The 21,809-nt window shown below is 38.8% G+C and overlaps 1 protein-coding gene across 7 annotated transcripts in view; it reads right to left on the bottom strand.

The window, feature by feature from the left end:
• MBD5 (methyl-CpG binding domain protein 5) overlaps positions 1-21,809 on the bottom strand; it is a 160,602-nt gene that overhangs the window by 70,091 nt on the left and 68,702 nt on the right. For 5 of the 7 annotated variants that reach the window (XM_080621839.1, XM_080621833.1, XM_080621835.1 and 2 more), the window contains exon 3: positions 1,560-1,697. The gene's annotated coding sequence lies outside the window, so the exon portion shown is untranslated. Of the gene's footprint in view, positions 1-1,559; positions 1,698-5,723; positions 5,787-18,295; positions 18,424-20,246; positions 20,398-21,809 lie in introns of those variants that run through there. The other 2 variants (XM_080621834.1, XM_080621838.1) reach the window with 2 other exon arrangements.

Below are 21,809 nucleotides of genomic sequence, written 5' to 3'. Positions count from 1 at the left end.
CACTTGGCATGGTTAAACTTCATAAGGTTGGCATCAGCCCACCTCACAAGTGTGTCAAGGTCCCTCTGGATGGCATCCCTTCCCTCCAGTGTATCAACTGAAACACACAGCTTGGTGTCATCGGCAAACTTGCTGAGGGCGCACTCAATCCCACTGTCCATGTCACCGACAAAGATGTTGAACAAGACCGGTCCCAACACCGATCCCTGAGGGACACCACTCGTTACTGGTCTCCAGCCGGACATCGAGCCATTGACCACAACTCTTTGTGTGCGGCCATCCAGCCAGTTCTTTATCCACCGAGTGGTCCATCTATCAGCTTGATGTCTCTCCAATTTAGACACAAGGATGTCGTGTGGCACAGTGTCGAAAGCTTGCTTTGTTTTAATTCAACTAAAAACCAGACACTTGACATTGAAAAAACACACTCATACTTTGGAAGTCTGCTCTTTAACGTACGAAGGTGATTGTCACAGACTATTCTAGCTGTAATTCAACAGCACTGCATCATGTGTGACAAGACAACTTCATCTTTCAGAAAGTGCACAGGGCTTACGCAGTGACTGCAATATATTTATCTTTGATTGCATACATATTCGTAACAATAAACTTCCCAGAGAGTTCTCAGTAAGTTGCAGGAATCTAATGGTAAATGTATTTCTGGGGAAGAGACATCTGTTTTTTCAGTGCATGTGCTGTCTCGTTCTCTTTGTGAGTTTTCTATTTACATAACAAGTCTGTGCTAACAGATTAAAAAAGTCCTGTCCTCATCTAATCTCTTAAAATACACACAATATTCTTCCAACTATGGTATTTGATATAAGCTAAAATTAAATATACTCTACTTTCCAGAAAAAAAAAATAAAAAAATAAAAAAAACCCCCAAACAAAACCAAAACCAAAAACCAAAACCACAACGAACAAACAGAAAAAAGTGATCTTCCACAAAGAAAACCAAACACAACAACTTTTCAATTGTGCACTGTCACAAATGAGTACAGAAAGAGAATGGCAGCCCACCAGTCCCTTTTTTAATTCAGGTAGGTTTTTAATATATTTTTTCCAAACCAATCAACTTTATTACTGGCCGCTTCTCAGGTTATTCTCCCTTTTACTCAGTGGCATCACTGAAAAACACTCTTCCAAAAGAGTTAATATCAACTCAGAGCCACGGGCTTCATGCTGGAAAAAAACAGCAAAAGCTTTGGGACCCATTTACAAGGATCTGGTCTGGTTTTGTCTGATTTTATTTCTAATAATTGCTATTTTAATTTTCGTAAGTGCAAAAGTCACACAAATTTATATTTAGTAATTGCACTGCCATCCATAATACTAAAAATGAACATGGTATCATTCATTTCTAGTGGTGGCACTACATTACCATCAGATAAACAATGCTGCCTGCAACACCAGTCTAGTAAAAGTCCAGTATTTCTCAACACATCAAAGAAAACAGAAAAAAAATTTAAATCATCTGATCTGAAATCAGTGTGTTTATTGTTACTATCTGTATATACGTGACAGGAAGAAAAAGAGTGGTAAAGAGAGAATTCACCTACCTCAAATCAGGAAGACCAGTGGAGGTAATCCACCAAATTTTGGGGAATCTCGGAACTTTCGGAAAGAATTAGAGAAGTGCTGTTTCTTCAAGTCTGTATGTTTCTTTGTCTGTTTAGTTGTGATAAAGCCTCTTCTTCCTGCAATGAAATAAATCTAAAATAAGATTTGCAAAAGGACAAGCTATTGATACCTGCACTTCTCACAGACTCCACATGGCTTCTCTATCAGAGTGCTTTGCTGCACAAAAAATTACGGGTGCTTTCAGAAAAGCAAACATTGAACAAAAGCGGTGAGTTTACTTAGGTGCTCTCAGCAGTCAGTGAAGAAAGGCAGAGTCCAAAGTATGACTTAAAATAAATTAATCTAATCTGATCCTACATACAGTTGTATTCTGAACTGTCCTCTAGAAGAATCTCTCTTTCTCCATTGACCATAAACACAAGACCAGAAGAAAACCCTACCGTACAAGGGCAATAGCCATACCTCTCCACTGCTTCACCCTTCTACAGAATTTAAGGCTACAGGAATAGAACCCACACAGCTGGAGAATGGATAAAAAGACTTTTAAAAGAGATATTCTTGAAAATATCTACCATAAAACTTCAGAGAACCAAAACTGTAAAAAATATGCCCAGTTTTGCTTGTTGATATCTAGTTTCTATACACACCTTTCTCTATATATACACTCACACACATATTCATATATATAAATTAGCATAAAACCCCGAAGTGTCTTAGATACAATTGAAAGCAGATTTTAGACTTTCAGGCATTTTTCCCTAAAATGCATTGTAGGTTTTTCCCATAAGACAAAACATAACTACAACTAATTCTGTGGCTTGAACATGTGATGGAGAATCATAAACTCAGCCTAACCAGAGCCTTGTATTTAATTTTACTCTTATAACCAGCATCAACAATTGGTGAAAATATCTTTGCATGATTACACTTGGACTATATACAGGGATCACAGGATTTTCAGGTTTCCCAAAGTAGACCTGGAACCTAAATCAATCCAGAAGTCCTGCTTAAATCAGGGCTCTGCTAACACCTGAGCAGAAAGCCTGAAAACTATGGGGACACCACATTTTTTTTCCTTACTTCTTCAGTCTTCCTGGAACTCGGGACTATTCTCAATGAGCAATCCCCAAGGTGTAGCCCCTTACTCATCATGTTAGAGGGAACAACTCAATGCTCTACTTAAAACCTCCTCCTGCTCCAGGCCAGGCACTGCTGGTCAATGCCACTCCTTCTCCTCCACAGCAACCACTGGATGTGGACCAGTGGATCAGATAAGGGAGCAGATTTGTGTATATCTACTGGATTAGTCTTAACCTAGATCAGTTCCCTAATCCCTGTGGCTGGAAGAATGCTTGTGCTGGCCTAGATGCTTAGGAAGAAGTGGCACATACACATGAATGAGTAACTCCAAGTGGAAATAGCAGCAGTGAATTTAGCTCATGACAGTCCAAACTGCTTGGGGAAATTCAATATGTTTGCTCACTTATTTTATTTTAGAGCACTGCAGTATTGCAAATATCTTTTCATCTCTTGTTTTCATATGAGGAATTCAGTATATTTCATTGTTTAACTAAAAGTAATATTTAGCTGTCTACATAGTCAAAATGTATGATCCTAATTCTGAATTTTAACTGTTATAATATCAAAGAGCAGTTAGGCATGTCTAAAAAAGCCTGGTTTAAGTACCTGACTAAAGTAATCATAACACTTGTGTTGGTTTCGGCTGGGGCAGAGTTTTCTTCATAGTAGCTGGTATGGGCTATGTTTTGGATTTGTGCTGGAAACACTGCTGATAATACAGGGATTTTTTAGTTATTGCTGAGCAGTGATTACACAGAGCCAAGGCCTCTTCTGCTCCTCACACCACCAGCAAGGAGACTGGGGGACCACAAGGGGTTGGGAGGAGATGCAGCTGGCATAGCTGACCCTGACTAACCCAGGAAATATTCCAGACCATATGAGCATATGAGCATATGCTCAGCAGGCAAAGCTGAAGAAAGAAAAGAAGAGGGTTGTTTGGAGTGATGGCATTTGTCTTCCCAAGTCACCGTTACACACGATGTAGCCCTGATCTCCTGGAGATGGTTGAGCGCCTGACTGACCATGGGAAGGGGTGAATGCATTCTTTGGTTTGCTTTGTGTGCATGTGCAGCTTTTGCTTTTCTTACTAAAGTCTTTATCTCAACCCATGAGTTTTCTCCTTTTTACCCTTCTGATTCTCAACCCATCCCACCAGGGAAGAGCGAGCGAGCGGCTGCATGTGGCTCAGTTGCCAGCTGGGGTTAAACCATAACAAAGCCGTTGGAAATAATCATCTTGCTTCCTTATTCCTGATTCAAATTCAGGTCTATTATCTGAATATTTATCTGACATGGTATCTGGAGAAAATGAAGTTAAAACATAACAGATGGCATAAGAAAAAAAGAAGCAAAAATCCTACCTTCCAAGACTACCTTTGCATGAACATATGGCCTTTTCCAAGTGTACTCTTCTTTTGTATGACAACAAGTTGGCCATATTAATATAACTTAAAAAATGCATTTTAACTGCCTAACAACACAATATACCAAGTGAAAAACATTAAAGCTAAAAAAAAATGTATTCCTGTGAAATACAGTAACAACAGGCAGGTCTTCAAGAAAAGCCAATTCAAAAATTAGCTACGAGGTTAACATACTAACACATTTGTTCTACTTATGTGATATATAGCTATAAGGCTAACATACTAACATATTTGTTTTACATGCGTGATATATAGCTGTAAGGCCAAGATACTAACATTTTTCACAGATTTGGCAACGGTGCCATTTGAGTGGATGTTGCTTTGAGTGGAGAAGATGTAAGAAGGGACACCAGCTATTTTTTTGCCTCCACTTACAGGATTAAAAAAAAAAAGAAACGGAGTTTTAATTTGCAAGAGGAGAAAGTCAGAGACATCAACTTAGTCAACAGTCTCAATCCTATAAATCCCATGTACCTGATACTTTCATAAAGAAAGTGACAAGTATTAATAATGTATCTTACACCCATGAAAACTCTTTTATTTTATAAAAAGCCTTGGTTTTGACAGCAAAGGAGCACGCTGCTATTCAGAAACAGCACACATGCAATCTTCACCCAGCAATTTAAAAATGGAACAAAAACAATCAAATTGACAAATAGATCAGTTTCCAACTACTAAGAAAATCCCTCCCATGTGCAATCCTGGGTAATAAAGAGGTAAGCACAGTGCAGGCCCATGTACCACAGTACCCGTCTCACCTAACTGCCAGTTGCTATGGCAAGCCTTTGCCTGTATTTCGTACATTAAACAGTAATATGTTTTCTGCTTCCTTGTTCTTGACATTTTGATCAGGTTAAGACTCAAGATTTGGACCTGTAAGGTATGGAAACTACAGGTTCTCTCAAACAATCATGCACTGCAATTTATTTTGGTTTTGTAAAAACATCTTTGAACTAAGAAATTAATGAATAATTTAAAAAATAATTTATCTGCAATACACAGCCTTTTAAAAATTTGATTTATTTCCATTAGCTACTTTGCATACCTGTTGTACATGTATTTCTATTTTCTAGCTCACAATGAAAATGTAATTTATTTTTCTCCTTCACTGATCTTTAACATAGAGGTAACTGCAAAACTGATGAGAACTGAGATGATAAATAATTTTTGTTCTGTATAATATCAATTTGTCTTTCCTCTCTTTTCCTTCCTAAACAAATGTTCTTAAAGGTACAAAAGAATGAATCAGTAAAAAAATGTAGTCATTACTACTATAAACTAACCAATAATCGAATTTCTTTCTGTAGTTGTCTCTACCTGAAACACAGTGCTATTTCAAAAGCTATGCGAGAATTAGCTATGAGAAGAGCCATTCTAGGGAGGACAATATTAATCCATTTTCTTTTTGATTTCTATAGCTAACATAAAGCCTTAGCGTAAAAAATAAAAATACCCAAAAGTGAACACATAATAATTTGATAAAATAGCCCCAACAGGAGAAAGAAACAACCACTGTCCCACCCCAGGGATCCCCACTGGACCAAGTGCAAATTCAGCTCTCATTCACTCCAGAAAGAGCCCTGACAAAGCTTGACAACAGTCCTACACTAAAAAAGAAATATATAAATAAATCAATCACCTTTTTCTCTTGATAGGAATGTTGTTTCCACCATCAGCAAATGCAAAAAGTCTTCCTTTTTTTCTCCCAACATATGAAAAGAAAGAATTTTTACACAGCTTCACTTCTCTTTTTGCATACCTTGACATCAGAAACTAATACACTGATGTTGGGGTCAGTAGTCCTGGATTATGACTTTTAACCTCTCCTGTACTTTGTAATGGACACAACTTGCAGAAGCAGAGTCTCCAAGCCATATTTACAAATTGCCTAAAGGCCAATAACAAGTGTTACACGCATTCTCTTTAAATTAATGTAAATAGACACGGACAAGGCAGAAATACTCTCCTGAAAACTCCTGCTTGAGTGCTTCTACATCGTGCTAGTGCTAGAACACTTCTTTCCTACACAAGAACTAACTCAACCCATCAGAATGTATCCATTTTTATATTCTGATTCAAATTATTTTATATTAAACGTATTTGTGTTGACACCGAGACTGTAAGTTATTCCATTCCTCTGATAACATGGTGCAAGCAGCTGAAGCACAGTACAAATATCAGAATAAGTACACCAACAGCATAACCAGCAGAAGAAAAGGATATCTGGACTTTAATATCCCAAGCTTCAAACTCATTAGGGAAGAAGTTTAATGCAGCACACACACTAACAGTTTATATTTCTGCTTCGTGATACTGCATCATCACATAAGAAAGTGTCTTCTTCTAAAAGTGACATTACACCATTGTTTAAAATTATATCATCCAAAAAGAAAACAACAAACTTTTGTGTTATTTCTTCTTCAAAACTTGTTGGCACAATTTTCCATAACTGGCAAATCTTGATTATTCTCAACTTTCACACAGGCCAAATGCTGCCATGGTAGCTGACAGGAAGAGGACTCAATGACTGGTGCCCAGAACAGACTCTTTGCATCAACTTTCTTATGGTCTGCACTGGGACTATAATCAATGGTGGTGGCAGAGGAACTTGTTTTCTCCTGAACCTGAAATATTATGTTGTCCACGGAAGTTCGCATAGAAAGGAATCGCCCCACACAGGTACACGAACACACCACATATAAAAGTTTTTTTTGTCATTACTGCTTCAGTATAAGACAACTGGAAATTCTTAGAGAAGCTAAGAAAAAAAAACTTTTTAAGGGGGAAATAAAGCTAGTCAGAGACTAGCATTAACCCCTACTGAATGCAATACCCATGGTTTTAACATGCCGAGCTTTACCTTTTGCTTATTCACTGATGTGACCAAATTCATCACTGTAGCACTCGCACTTCCCGTATTCTTTTTTTCTATCATCCTTCTATGGGTATTAATCTCCCAATAAAATGATAACTAAAGTTATCTTACACACAGATTTCATTACCTAGTATCTCTGCAGCGCCTTACAAACTGTTGAATTTTGTTATGCTACAGAAAAGCCTGGGCAAGTGTACTATAGCAAGTACCCCCCCAAAACTGGAAAAACTGAGAAAGTTCAAAATTAATACACAGAGTAAAGGAATTTAATTTCATTACCCAGCATGTACCATGAAGGCTGCCTTCTTCACCATCAAGGAATACTCATCACTGCATTTCCAGTAAGCAGTTCTTTCAAACTGACGTTGCTACTAACTAGTACTACTAATTGTCCAATTCATTGATGTACGGTATATCATTTACGGTAATTCATATCAGGATAGTAATTCACATCAGAATGGTATTTTAATAATCCCATGACACAGCATTCCTAAAGCAGAATTCAGTTTCTGGAATTCTAATTCTATTCTTACTAAGGTTAATAGATGGTTTCCCACTGAGTTTAATACAATTCACATGGGATCTGTATTGAGTCTATATTTATATAAAATGGCCTACTATTTGAATCTGTTTTATGATTTTAAAAATATCATAGAGAGCAAAATTCTCTAAACATTTAGCACAATTTTTCAGAAAGCTTCGACAGATTTTATGAAGTCTGTTTTTAAGGTATTTCTAAGGACGATGGTACTACATCATCAAATATTGCTCTGATTTTCAGAAATATGTATCACCTGCTGCAAGTAGCAGTAAGGCCAAATGGACATGTGAAATACTATCAAGCTGCTTTAACGACAAATGTACCAAAGTCATTGCGGAAAAAAGTACCCATCCTCTTAAAAGGCTAATAAAACTCACTTCTTTGTTGCAAGGTTTTCTGAAGTGTTGTTAGGAATTTGTGAAAAGGCCACAGATGAGAAAAATGCCTCAGACAATAGTTAACATACAAGCATATATAAGACCTCATAATGTCTTAATGAATTTACTAATTTGGAAGCTTTATGGTAACCGTGGACAATTATCGATACATTAATCACATACTGTTCTGGTCACTGCTGTGATCAAAAAAGTAACTTTCCTTGCTGCAAAATTCGACAGAGCTGAATTTTTCCTGAAACCCTACTCTGAACATCAGCCCTTACTGAAATACCAAAATATTAATATCCATATAATGTTTTATATAAATGCATAACATGTATATTATATAACATATACAAAATGTATATATAACATATATATGTATATATAACATATACAAAATACAAAAAAAAACCTAATCCAAAAATCAACTAAAAAGGCACAGAGATCTGGCAAAAGAGGAAAACATAATTTTAACCTGATAGCTACTAAAGAAAAAAAAAAAAAAAATTTTTTATCCACAGAAAAGTGATTTGACTGTAGCCTACAACTACAGTGCACAGAAACACCGTAAGGTCAATGAGAAAGCCTTTCATAAGAACTGCAAAATCCGAACTGCCCTCAGAAAGGTTTCAGCAGGCAGCACTCCAAACCTGCCGGAAGCTTTTCAGCTTCAGAATGAGAACACCATGCTAGAAAGGCCAGGAAAAGCATGCTCTCAAGCATATGAAAAGCCCACCAAATCCTGGGCTTCATCACCAGCAGTGTGACCAGCAGGTTGAAGGAGGTGATTCTTCCCATCTACTCCACTCTTGTGAGACCCCACATGCACTGCTGCATCAAGCTCTGGGTTCCCCAACTTAAGAAAGACGTGGACCTGTTGGAGCAAGTCCAGAGGAGGCCACAGAGATGCTCTGAGAGCTGGAGCACCTCTCTTATGGAGACAGGCTGAGAAAGCTGGGGTCGTGCAGCCTGCAGAAAAGAAGGCTTCAGGGAGAACTTAAGAGCGGCTGCAGTATCTAAAAGGGACAGGAGGAAAGCTGGAGAGGGGCTTTTTACAAGGACATGTAGGCATAGGACAACACAGAACGGCTTTCAACTGGCAGAGGGGATACTTAGATCAGATATTAGGAAGAAGCTCTTCCCTGTGAGGGTGGCAAGATGCTGGCACAAGTTCCCCAGGGCTTTGAGCAACCTGGTCTAGTGGAGATGTCCCTGTTCGTGGAGAGAAGGTTGGAACTAGATGGTCTTTAAAGTCCCTTTCAACTCAAATCATTCTGTGATTCTATGAAGAGATGTCTGGAGTACTCATCAAGCTTGATGGGTATACCTCAATTCCTCCAGTATTTCCTGTCAGAGGAGTAAAGCACAAATCCTCTTGCATGTCTCCCCTTCTGCCCCTCTGGCAGAAGCAGCTGTGATGCTTTCATGGCTTTTGTTGGAAAGCTGGTTCCTGTACTCTGTCCCCAACTCCTCTCACTCCTTCACCTTTTCCTCTCCTGACCACACGTTTGCTCTTGGATATAATTCTCCACAAATATCAAGTAGACAACCTGCACTTTGTACAGTCGTAAAACCTCCTCATCTCCTGCTAAGGTTCTCTTCTTAACATGGTAACACATCTCACCCTGACACCAGCTGAACTCTCTCTTGCTACTCATTCTCCATTTCTTTAGAATCTCTCAGTGGAGTCTTATCAAGGGAAAACTTGTCCCTGTGAATTTCCTCAGCCCTCACCAAGATTAGAGAAGCATAATAAGGAAAACACGCACCTTCCTCCAGGGAGGCTGTTGATGAAGTTAGAGCTAACTAGAGAGACCTGCAGCTGGCAGAGAGTATGACTGACGGGTATGGTCACAGGCTGGTTTAAGCAAGTGATGGCTATGGACGCATTTTCAGTTATAGAAGACTTTTTCAGTTAAAAGCCTAAAAACAGACGAATGCCTAAGCTGGTAGTTTGAGCAAAGAAAGAGTAAAGCACAAATGAAGACAGTTTTCCTAATCCAGTGTTATCTTCTTTCCAGGCTGACACTAAGGAATTCCAGAACTCCAAAGAAGCAGGATGGACCTCAACAGTCCCACTGTCTTCTACGGCCAGAAGCACATCCATGTCCCCTGTCTACTCTAAGGGCTCTCTTCCTAGAGGTAAGAACTAAGCCATGAGAGAATATTTCCAAGCAAATAACAAAGCAATCCACAATGTTGTCAGTTTCTTGACATCACAAAATTAGGATGACCAAACCCAAAGGCTACTTCCTAAAGCAGGATGCCATCCTGCTGTATTCATGGAGCAGCGAGACTGTAAGTACCACCGTTAAGAGTTTTAGGGAGGTAGCAGGTAGGGCTGTCTTGGGACTTGAGAACAGTGGTGTTATCTGCCACACCAAGCCAATCCTCACTTTCTGGCACGCTGTCTCATTGCAAGGATTTGCAATTAGAAAAAAAAAAGAATCAAATCCAGTGGTGATGACTGCAGTATTAGCTACAGCTGACATTGACAAAGCATTACATTAAACGTCTCCTACAGCAAGCTGATCATAAGAATCATCCGATAGCAATAAGTTAATTAGATTCTGATACTTAGTTTGATATCCTCAAGCACGTACTCAGCATTTGCAATACTGGAAGAGAGTTGGTGTAAAGCTATTGGGGAGGCAATAAGAATCTTTGCTGCACAGTTCTTAATCACTGGGGGGAAAAAACCAGAGTAATCCCAAACCATCACTTAAATGGCTACTGATACCTCTACACTCAAAACCTGACTGTTTTTTTAACTTTCTTTTCAATTTTCAGATCACTAGAAGTAAAATGTTTTATATATTCAAATTCCTATTTTAATGCAGTTATTTGCAATACATAACTACACAGGCTCAAGAATAATGAATGGTCAGAGGCATGTAACTGGTTTATTAGTCTGATTTGCACACTTATTATGCACAACAGAAGTGATAATTTTTATTTTATAGAATTTCGCATTAGTTTTATTCTGAGCAATTCCCAATAAGAAACAACAAGGCAGGTTACCAGGCTAAAAGTCAAAGCTGCCAATGTATGACAAAATGTCAGCTAGTCAAATTGCAAACAAAAACATCACATCATTAAAAACTTATAATACGTTTTCAGAAAAAACTTATTACACAGCATCTATATATATACTATATATATATACACACACACACATACATACACTATTCCTTTGGTTTACTGAGATAAATTAATAGCTTCTGGGGGAAGAGGATGAAAACAGAAGTAGAAAGGAAGAATTGCCTTAGCAATGACCTCATGAAAACACATTCCTTCCCTTAGCAATTCCACAAACCTGGATGAATTTTTTATCCCACATCTGCTCTATGAGCATTATTAGGCAAGGAAAAGAGTGGACAGTAAACCCAAGCATTTAAAGCTGTCACGGTGTTTGACAGGACATCAACAACAGGAGTAGGTAAAAACTCAAGTGAAATACACAAATATACATTGAAGGATTGAAGACAAGTCATCATAACAGCAAAAAAATCCCTTAAGAAAAAAATTAATCACAGATTTAACACTTTTTTCTAAGTTTTTTATGTTCCAAAATCTACAATGTAAATCAAAAATATAAAATGCGTTAGGTTTCTTGTTTCTAAAATGTTTTTCAGAAAGCAAGTCAATGATTAGCTGTATGAATGCTGTCCTACAGAGTTCTAGAAAAGTGTTTCCCCCTGTTAGAGCAGTTAACAAATGAATTTGCTAGCTTCATTTTAGCCAGCTTTTCATATCAGCAGAGCACACAAAGAATCAAAGAAAAAGACTTCTAGTAACAGCCGACAAACAACTTGGTTACACGTGAGTTTGGTTTTACTTATTGCAAAACTTTAAGTAAATTTTCTCTACTACCGAAAAAAACTCCTTTGAAGCCAAAGAATCTCCTAATACACAATGCAAAAGACTAGAATTGTTTAAGGCCTGCAGTCATTAACAGTAAGTTAAACACTTTTAATTACTTTGCAAGTTAATTTAATAATTAAAAGTATAATAGCAGCATGGTCTTACAATTTTGTTTGAATTTAAAAAACAGTGAATTTTACACAGTGTCAACTGGTGTAATCTAACAACTGGATTTTTCCTTCTTCACAGAAGCTACAAGCTAAGTGTTCCAGTTCCTTAATTCTTAGCATGTTTTTACACTATCTGGATATAAGAGAAAGTTTCTGACCCCTAAAGTCTCTTCTGTACTTGCAAACTTCTCTTATTCAAAGATATGTGTCTAGTAGGAAAGAGTTAATGGGAGCTTCCAGATGACAGAATTCATTTCTCAAAAAGAGTATGAGACATTTGTTCAAGGAGAAAAACTTTAAATTCCTACTGAATTACGCTAGACTGAAATTGATGGGACAATCAGATCCCCTGGCCAACTACTAATCCGGTAGATAAAACAGTTTCTATTCAGACCAAGCGCTCAGATACTAATGGTGAGCTGAAGGCTAAGGACCAAAGCATATCGTCATCACAATGCAAACCTGCTTTAAATTTGACAGCTGTAAGAGTACACTTGCCAAATTTAGGGAAGCAGTGCTCAGTGGCCTTAAACTGAAATGTAAGAAGCCAAGACACGCCAAGTCCAGTCATTTAGACTGCCCGAGCTGCCAACTACACAGGAGCAGAGGGGTGAGACAGCCCAGTACGGCAGATAGAACTTAAGGCACCTCTGGTGTCCTAAATCAGGAGGGCTTTTCGATTACTTTTGTTTTTTAATTACCTGTTTATCAGGTAACTACAGATGTCTGGACGTGTACTTCACGTGGAAACTTCTTTCTTACTTTACAACATGAAAGTTGATGCTTGTTAAGACAGGCTCCTTTCTATTTCAGTAGTTTTGAACTCTAACTACTAACAAGTGATTCAAACCCCGCAGATGCACGACTAACTTAAAGTAACTGAATGGTTCTGCCACCTTCAAAAAGCATTCATGGCTGAAAGCAATTGCACACAAAAAGAATTTTATTATGTTTTATAAATACCTTTCAGGGAATGGCAATATGTGGCTGTGCTAAAGGAAAAATTTTTGGTTAGCTTTTCAGAATGCGTGAATGTGGAAACATGTGGCAAACACACCTAAAGAAAAGCTGAGACCTAAAATAACCACGTAGAATTCTACTTTCGCACTCACTTTGGATTAACATGATAAAAAATGAGATGAACAGGACCTTCACTTGAGGACCAAAGACTTGCTGTCTCATCTTAGTGTACGACGATGTCAAACAAACATGCTCATACATAAAGACACAAAATTAAGATATTACCTAAAATGGCAACCTGCACTACTGCATTAGGAAATGCCTATTTTAGCTGTTGCTCAATTTCAGTGAACAGATGGAAACATTGAAAGTTTGAGCAACAAGAATTATTTCTTAATAATTCAATAATTTTGCAATAACATCAAGGTAACCTGAAAACCAGGTAAGAATGCTTAATTCTCAGTGAACTGAGATATGCACAACCTGATGTGGCTAATTCAACACCCCAATCATTACATACTCTTCTTGACATTCTGCATTAGCAGGTATGAATAACAGTGTTCAAAGTCTTTCCTCAACTGCAGTAGCTACAGTTTTTTTGAGGGCTACATTTCTGAATACTTCCAGTAGCATGTACCTCTTCAAAAATTTCAATGCTACAGAAAATTACTCACCTTACACACAAACCCAGAGTTTCAGAGAAAATTGAGAAAGAAAGCCTGATGTACTTTCAAAAAAGCCAACATAAGCACCATTAAAATTAACCTCCATTGTGTTGTTGTAATGTGAAATGCCTAACAAAGCCACGACACAAAGTATGAACATTACTAAAACAGTCCTCACACTGTGTAAGTTCACATACTTAACAGTCAGCTGTTACTAAATGGAATGACTGAATTAGTGATTTTTAATTGGGGTTCGAAATAGTCAACACAAACCAGGCACAGCCTTCTGAATTACTTTTTTTTTGAACTATAAACATGCCCTCTGCTGAACTATCAACAATGTTATGTACCAGTGCTTTGCTACAAAGCAATGTTCATCTACCCCAGGTAAAAACTTTATCCTAAAACATATATGAAACTGTAGTAAATGGAAACAGTCAAATAATTTGTAACTGCTGTAGGTCAGCCCAATTAAGCACACTATGATAAACACAGTAGGATAAAAAAAATTTGTACTTCAGCACCTTAAAGTATTTCAGCTAGCAGACGAAAATGATCAGTTTGAAACAAGATTTTTCTTTAGACAGACTTATGGTTTATTCTTCCAAAGAAACCTTAAATAGAGAAAATATGACTTCACCTGCACAGAAGTAATACTGTAATCTAGTATTCCTCATATCATCATCAGGAACTATTGTTATAACCCACGTACCAAAATATTTTATTCAGTATCTCTTCCCACTTGATGTAACCAAGTCATTTTGTGGCAGTTAATTTGGCAGCACAGAATAAACTATCTTTTCTACTTCATCAGTTTTATTCATTTATACAAATCCCACAGCAAATTCTGAATTTGTTGCAACCATACACTGAATAGCAGGCAGGGCTCTTGCAACATGTCCGAAAACTGAAAATACAAACTTTATGTGCAAGTATGAAAGAGCACAAGTCTGTTGAAGCATTCAGATTTCACACTGGTCTTCTAAATTCTTCTCAGGCAAACACCACAGCTCTTTACTAATGGCAGACTGTTCAGCAGCTCTGTGTAGGTTTTGCTGATATGTTTGATAGAAATGTTTTTTGGTAGCATATTTTCCAGATGCTATTTATGAGAAGACTAACATGTAAAACTAATAAAAATGAATAGAAGGTTACTTTAATCTCTGCTTTCAAATTTTTGTGTCATCAGCAACAGAAGATAACTTGGAAGCTGCCAGGTATAAAACCAGGCATGAAGAGGCATGCCAAGAAGTAGATCCAACACACCTTCACAGCAAACATATGCCCTGACCAAAATGACTACAGGAACACGCAGGGACTGTTACACTGTAAAAAAGGTTTGAGGTAGGGGAGTTTTGAGAAGCTAAAGTAAACTGAAAAGCTGAAGAGGTAGAATTTTTTTTTTTTTTTTTTAATTTCCCACTGTTAAAATAGTAGTATTTAAAAAATCTTAATCCATGAAGCTTTTTGGGACTATAGCAAAATAATTTAACATCACTATGCCACTATGGAGTTGAGGTCAGATGTACTGACATGTTTTACATGAATTTTGAATATCCCTAGCATTTGACACTCATGGAATCATCTCTGGTTAAGCTGAATAGCAATACATTACTACAGGTTGTATTTTAGCAACTGCAATACTGCAAGCTTAGCAAGGAATTCAGGATTTCAGGTATCTTGTATTATTGCAAAGGCACTATATGTACATTTACATACATTAGCTGTTAAAATGGAAAAGTTATTCAGTGATTTACAAGCATAGCACTTAAGCACAACTATCAGCTTTGAAATCTATCGATCTGATTTTTCTTTCTTCTTTTTAGCTGGCACTAGCACAAGAAGTTCTGGCATGGATTATTTTCAGTTTGCACACATTTAAAGCCAGTGTTGATTGCCTGGACAGTTGATTTAAAATTGTCATGTTCCCTTTAACAGAGCAAAATTTACAAGTGGGCCATAAAGATTTCCTGTACTATTAACTGTTTGATTTCCAGCACCTAAGAGAAAGGCTCATCTTCTCTTTTCCCTATGTATCAAAGCAACTTCTTCAAATCAATGAAAATTGTAACAGGACTTCCTAGAGGCAATGTGCCTCCTTTCCTCTTTATCCCATATACCCTATAAGCATGGATATCCCAGGATTTCTCAATGGCAAAGCACAACATTTCTCTCTGGGAGATGGCCTGACAATCATCTACCTGCTCCTGCAATGGAAAGTATACAAGATTTCAAAACTTCTTTCACTTTCCCAGGCTTCCTAGTCTGGCAGCTCAGAGCTTTCAGATCACTGCTCAGGTCTGAGCCTTTACAGCCACCAGCACCCTGGAGCGAGCTGATGCACCAAGAGAGCTGCATGGGGAAGAGGTAGAGTCACCATCCCGTGAGGGATTTAGAAGATGTGTATATGTGGTGCTTCACGACATGACTTAATGGTGGACTTGGCAGTGCCAGGTTAACAGTTGCACTTGATCTTCAAGGTCTTTTCCAACCTAAATAATTCTGTGAGATGCTGATCAAATTTATGGCTGTGACTAAATGATCTGCATCCCTATCCAGCCAACAATTGAGCTGAAGAATAGTGATTTGAAAATGTTGGTCAGAGAAAATGATGGGAAAGATGGGCAAAAAAACAAGCATGTGAAACTGAGAAAGAACTGTAAGCACTGCACAAAGCTATGTCCTGTTGAACCTCAGGTGCCTGCTGCACCCAAGATCATCTCTGCAGACAAATCCTGATCCTGATATCGAACTGTAAACACAGGATACAAAGACTCGCTCTACTCTCCTAGACCCTGAAGTCATCTCTCCTTTGCTGCTGTCCCTGAGGATGGACAGTATTTCCCAGCAGTTTCTTACCCCTCAGAGCACACAGAAAACCAAGGGATTGCATTGAGGACAAGCAACCTGCTCTTTGCAGGTCTGTGCAAGCTCAGATGCCTGATGCTGTTTTGCAGGGACTATTTTTTTTTTTTTTTTTTGCTTCTTTCCTAATTATCAACTTATACATTCTCTGCATTTCCCATTTTTGTTTCAATAAGCAGTTACTATATTTTTGGATTTAATAAAGTGCCAGGGATTAACATAACTCTGGTCTTAGATTGTGTTCTTCGGAAGGGACAAAAAAGCACAGGCATCCCATTTATTTCTGGTACCTTTTGTTTTAACAGCAATGCTAAACACATTCTTCCATTTTTTGCGCAAAAGGTGATACTGTTCAGGTACATACGAAGTTACCAGATAGGTTTCTGGAATGTTATTTTATTTCAACAGAAACTTGTTAAACGTAAACAGTTTACAAAATCAGGAAGCAGGATGAAATTATGAATGCAACCAGAACTGACACCATATGACGTTAAGGTAAAATATTTTGGGAGCATTTCTCTAATATAATCAGATTTCTCTATGCCTCTTTGGAAGGACTCATTCCATCTCCCGCTCTCCCTGCTGCCAGCCCCATCTCCCTTAGCACAGGAAATAATTCTTGAAACTGCAGAAAACAAGGTGAAAGTCTACTAATTCTGACATAGTCACCAGGTAATTACCTTCCCTTAGCATAATGTATATTACACAAAACTCACCAAGTGCTGTTACTACTGGGCAGGCATCACTCCTGCAGCCCACATGTGACACTTCTTTCTGCCCCTCTAATCATCCCACACACAGCCTATGTATACCAACTGTTCAGGCACCCTACCTTTAATGGGTGAAGTTATGGGGTATGAAGCTTCTTTCTAGAAGCCTTCTTTAGAATGCTACAAAACTAGTATTTTTTAAACAGCTAATGAGTACAAATTTTCCCAAACTGATTTACTTGGTTTTACCTCCTCCTGGATACACAGTGATATATCACGCAATGGAAACATACAGTTTCTGTCAAAGGCCTTGGCACAATCTGAGACTTGAAGCACTGAGAACCACTACCCATGCCATGCAAGTGTCCATATAAAAGCACTAGCTGTTGATGTCCTACTATCAAATGCTTTACTCACCACCACACTAATGAAACATCCAAACAATACTTCACACAGAATGGAAACCCTCTCCTGATGAGTCATCATGACTTTTCTTTCTTTTTTGGCACCAGTAGGGATCACAGCAAATTAACAGACATGCAGGAAAGCTCTCTTCCTGCATTCCAAATCTCTAAAGCCATTTTTGGACTTGTATGCGTGAACTATTGAAAGAACAACAGATGAAGAGAGAGTTTGATTCCTGAAAAGTACTGGCCAAAGGCCTTCAATCTTATACTCCTGTCAAAATACATCCAAAGATACTGTATGTGAAGTCTACCAAAAGCTGTTAAAAATGAAATCAACCTAGTGAGGTAAACAGCTAGTTCTACTATTCTTTATGATGTAGTTAGGAAATGTTAAAGGTGCAAAGCATATGGACCCTAGAGATCACCAACATCCGCATTTCAAATGACACTAAGATTATGCATTTGAGAGTAAGGCAACTGAATATTATGTAAAGTTCAAGCTCTAATGTTCAAAGACTACCTTGAAGGTAGTAGCATGTATTTAGCTATTTTAGTATATTGTCTTTAAAAGCACGGATTAGGTTTGGGGTTTTAGTGTACTCTTTTCCTTCCAAGTCTTGAAAGCATTAACTCAGCATTCTCTGCTTTAAGCTTTCAGAAATACTTCTGTAGTTTGTTTTACTGCCAAGCCTTTAACTGGAGAGGGTGGACAAGGCCGAGTTCAGGGTCCTCCATAGGGTCAACTGGGGCAGGAGAGAGGTAAGTGGAACCTACCTGAAAATGTGTGGTTTAAGTATCCAGGGGTAAAGGACTGTCTGTCCAGTCTTTAAAATCTTCTGTGGCAATTGCAAGGCCAGACACCAATTTTTGCAGAGCTCCTCTTCAGCAGACACAGAAGGGAACTTAGAGGGGTACACAACAAATGCATACAACATAGATTTAGATAAATCTCGGTGAATCAGAGGTTACCTCACCATTTACATTTGTTGGCCAAACCCTGAGTCTAGTAGTGTTTTAAACTTAAATCACCAAGTTGCTGAAGTTATGGAAAAATCTACTAAAAAAATAATCCATGTTTATGTTCTCTAGAAAATCTTCACAAAAGAAACTCATTAGAAATGTCTTCAACACTCCCCCAAAATCTTTATTTTCTACCTTCTATTAGAGCAAAAGAATCAAGGAAATGAAAGAGAGAGATGGCTTCGGCATTCAGACAGTGTTCCTTAATGTTGCCAACAAACAATTTCTAGATGGGACAAAATACTAGGTAAGGTCAAGGAAATATAAGAAAAAAAATAAACTGATATGGAATCTCTAGCCTAGAGGTCATATTCCAAAACATGCTGCAAAAATACTTAAATGTGTCAAATCCAGAAGGCCCGGGTATTTCGAACAAGATGCCTACCCAGAATGTAGCAACAAGACACATTTCAATCAGTACAGTGTGGTACTTCGTGAACATAACTGAAATGCTTTTTCAGTTCTACCACCTATTTCCATAGAGCCAGGACCAAAATGCCACTTAAGTAACTGTATATGATCAATGCCTGCACCCTTAAAGTTGCCTGCTTTAAAAACCACCTTTTCATCATCACTGCACGACCACATTTAGTTCAATGCTAAAACATACAGTTCAATCCTAGATACAGGCTTCATAAATTTCTGTTTCTACCTAAACAAATAACTTACTGTCGTGTCAGTCCAGTAGATATTTTGTATCTTGTGATTTGGTTCCTGCACCTCCCCACAACCCTCTGCTCCTTTTCAGTGAATACATCCCGTTATTTTAAATATTGTATGAACTTGAATCGAAGCTAAAACTTACTCTAAGGAACACAACCCTGATAAGTCCAACATGTAAGGAAGAACTTAGACCCCTTGCAGCCTCTCCTTCCCTCCCTTCCTGTTGGCTCACTTGCCAGCAAGTACGATTCCCAGGCTGACAGGCTAAACTGGCTTTAGCTTCTTATATATACTTAGTTTTGGATTTAGGAATTGACCATGGTGGAGGAAGTCCCAGGTAAGTGGCGAAATCACTGTCCCTGGAAGTGTTCAAAAAACATACAGATGAGGCCCTCAGTGATATGGTTTAATGGTGGACTTGGCAGTCCTGGGGTAATGGTTGGACTTGATGATCTTAAAGGTTTTTTCCAACCTAGCTGATTCTATGAGTCTGTATCTGGGGCAGCACTAGCCTTAATAAATGCTTTAGCATCCAAAATACCTATAAATTCTACTTAACATCTACCACATTGTTTCTAGCAGCAACTTAGGGGATAAAACAAGTAAGACATGTCAGTAATAATGCTGCAAACTTCGGACGCTAGGTATCAACTTTATGCTACAGAGCACTAGCAAAAGTATGCTAGGCTGTATCTTAGCACACTGTATGGCACATCACAAATGGCTTTCACAAACATTTCCCAGCTGGCATGATTTTTTTCCCTTTTGCAAATAGTGCAAGAAAATGTGAAAGCATGTGTACAACTAAAGGAGTTGAAGAAAGTAAACCACTCTAGAAGAACAAGCAAGAATACAATTATGAAAGATTTAGTATGCATAAACAAAAAGAAAACATTTAAGTCCTTCCACATGAAAGGTAAAGCAGTATTGATTTTATATAAAATGCAATTCCCTGCTATTGTAACTAATTACACATGCAAACACTTCCCGGTGATATAGTGAGCTCACTATCAGTTCAGGGCTTTGAAGCAACATCATGTACCTTTTGAATAGACAAGGTTTAAATCAGGTTTTGCAAAAACTGACAGTCTGCATGCTGAAGGAAGCCAGACAAAAGTCACTGTGGTCTCTCCTGGCTCTTGGGTTTTTAAATTCCCTTACTCTCTTCTTAGATATCTAGGAAAAAACAGGACCTGTTTTGGGCAGGAAAGTAAAATAAAAGCTAAAGACAGCTGACATAACTGAAGAATCTATGTCACAGTATCACAGTATCACAGTATGTTAGAGATTGGAAGGGACCTCAAAAGATCATCTAGTCCAATCCCCCTGCCAGAGCAGGAACACCTAGATAAGGTTACACAGGAATGTGTCCAGGCGGGTTTTGAATGTCTCCAGAGAAGGAGACTCCACAACCCCCCTGGGCAGCCTGTTCCAGTGTTCCGTCACTCTCACTGAGAAGAAGTTTCTTCTCAAGTTTAAGTGGAACCTCTTGTGTTCCAGTTTGTACCCATTACCCCTTGTCCTATCATTGTTTGCCACTGAGAAGAGCCTGGCTCCATCCTCGTGACAATCCCCCTTTATATATTTATATACACTAATAAGGTCACCCCTCAGTCTCCTCTTCTCCAAACTAAAGAGACCCAGCTCCCTCAGCCTTTCCTCATAAGGGAGATGTTCCACTCCCTTAATCATCTTAGTCGCCCTGCGCTGGACTCTCTCCAGCAGGTCCCTGTCTTTCTTGAACTGAGGGGCCCAGAACTGGACACAATATTCCAGATGCGGTCTCACCAGGGCAGAGTAGAGGGGAAGGAGGACCTCTCTCGACCTACTGACCACCCCCCTTCTAATACACCCCAGGATGCCATTGGCCTTCTTGGCCACAAGGGCACAGTGTTGGCTCATGGTCATCCTGCCGTCCACCAGGACCCTCAGGTCCCTCTCCCCTACACTGCTCTCTAACAGGTCGTTCCCCAACCTATATTGGAACCTGGGGTTGGTCCTGCCCAGATGCAGGACTCTACACTTTCCCTTGTTATATTTCATCAAGTTACTCCCTGCCCAACTCTCCAGCCTGTCCAGGTCCTGCTGGATGGCAGCACAGCCTTCTGGCGTGTCAGCCACTCCTCCCAGCTTAGTGTCATCAGCAAACTTGCTGACAGTACACTCAATTCCCTCATCTAAATCATTGATGAATATATTAAATAATACTGGTCCCAATACTGACCCTTGAGGCACTCCACTAGATACAGGCCTCCAACTAGACTCCGCCCCATAGACTACAACTCTCTGGCTTCTCTCCTTCAGCCAGTTTGCAGTCCACCTCACTAGCTGATCATCCAGGCCACACTTCCTCAATTTAGCTATGAGGATGCTGTGGGAGACTGTGTCAAATGCTTTGCTGAAGTCAAGGTCGACCACATCCACCGCTCTGCCATCATCCATCCACCGTGTTATTTCCTCATTCCCCTTGGTAAAGCCATGTTGACTGCCCCTCATAACCCTCTTATCCTTGACATGCTTTAAGATGGCATCAAGAATAAGGTGTTCCATCACTTTCCCAGGGATGGAAGTGAGGCTGACCGGTCTATAGTTACCCGGGTCCTCC

The sequence above is a fragment of the Psittacula echo genome (assembly GCF_963264785.1).
Source record: "Psittacula echo genome assembly, chromosome: 6".
Classification (NCBI taxonomy): Eukaryota; Metazoa; Chordata; class Aves; order Psittaciformes; family Psittacidae; genus Psittacula; species Psittacula echo.
Note: the sequence above shows the minus strand (reverse complement) of the source record. Positions and strands in the feature narration are given on the sequence as shown.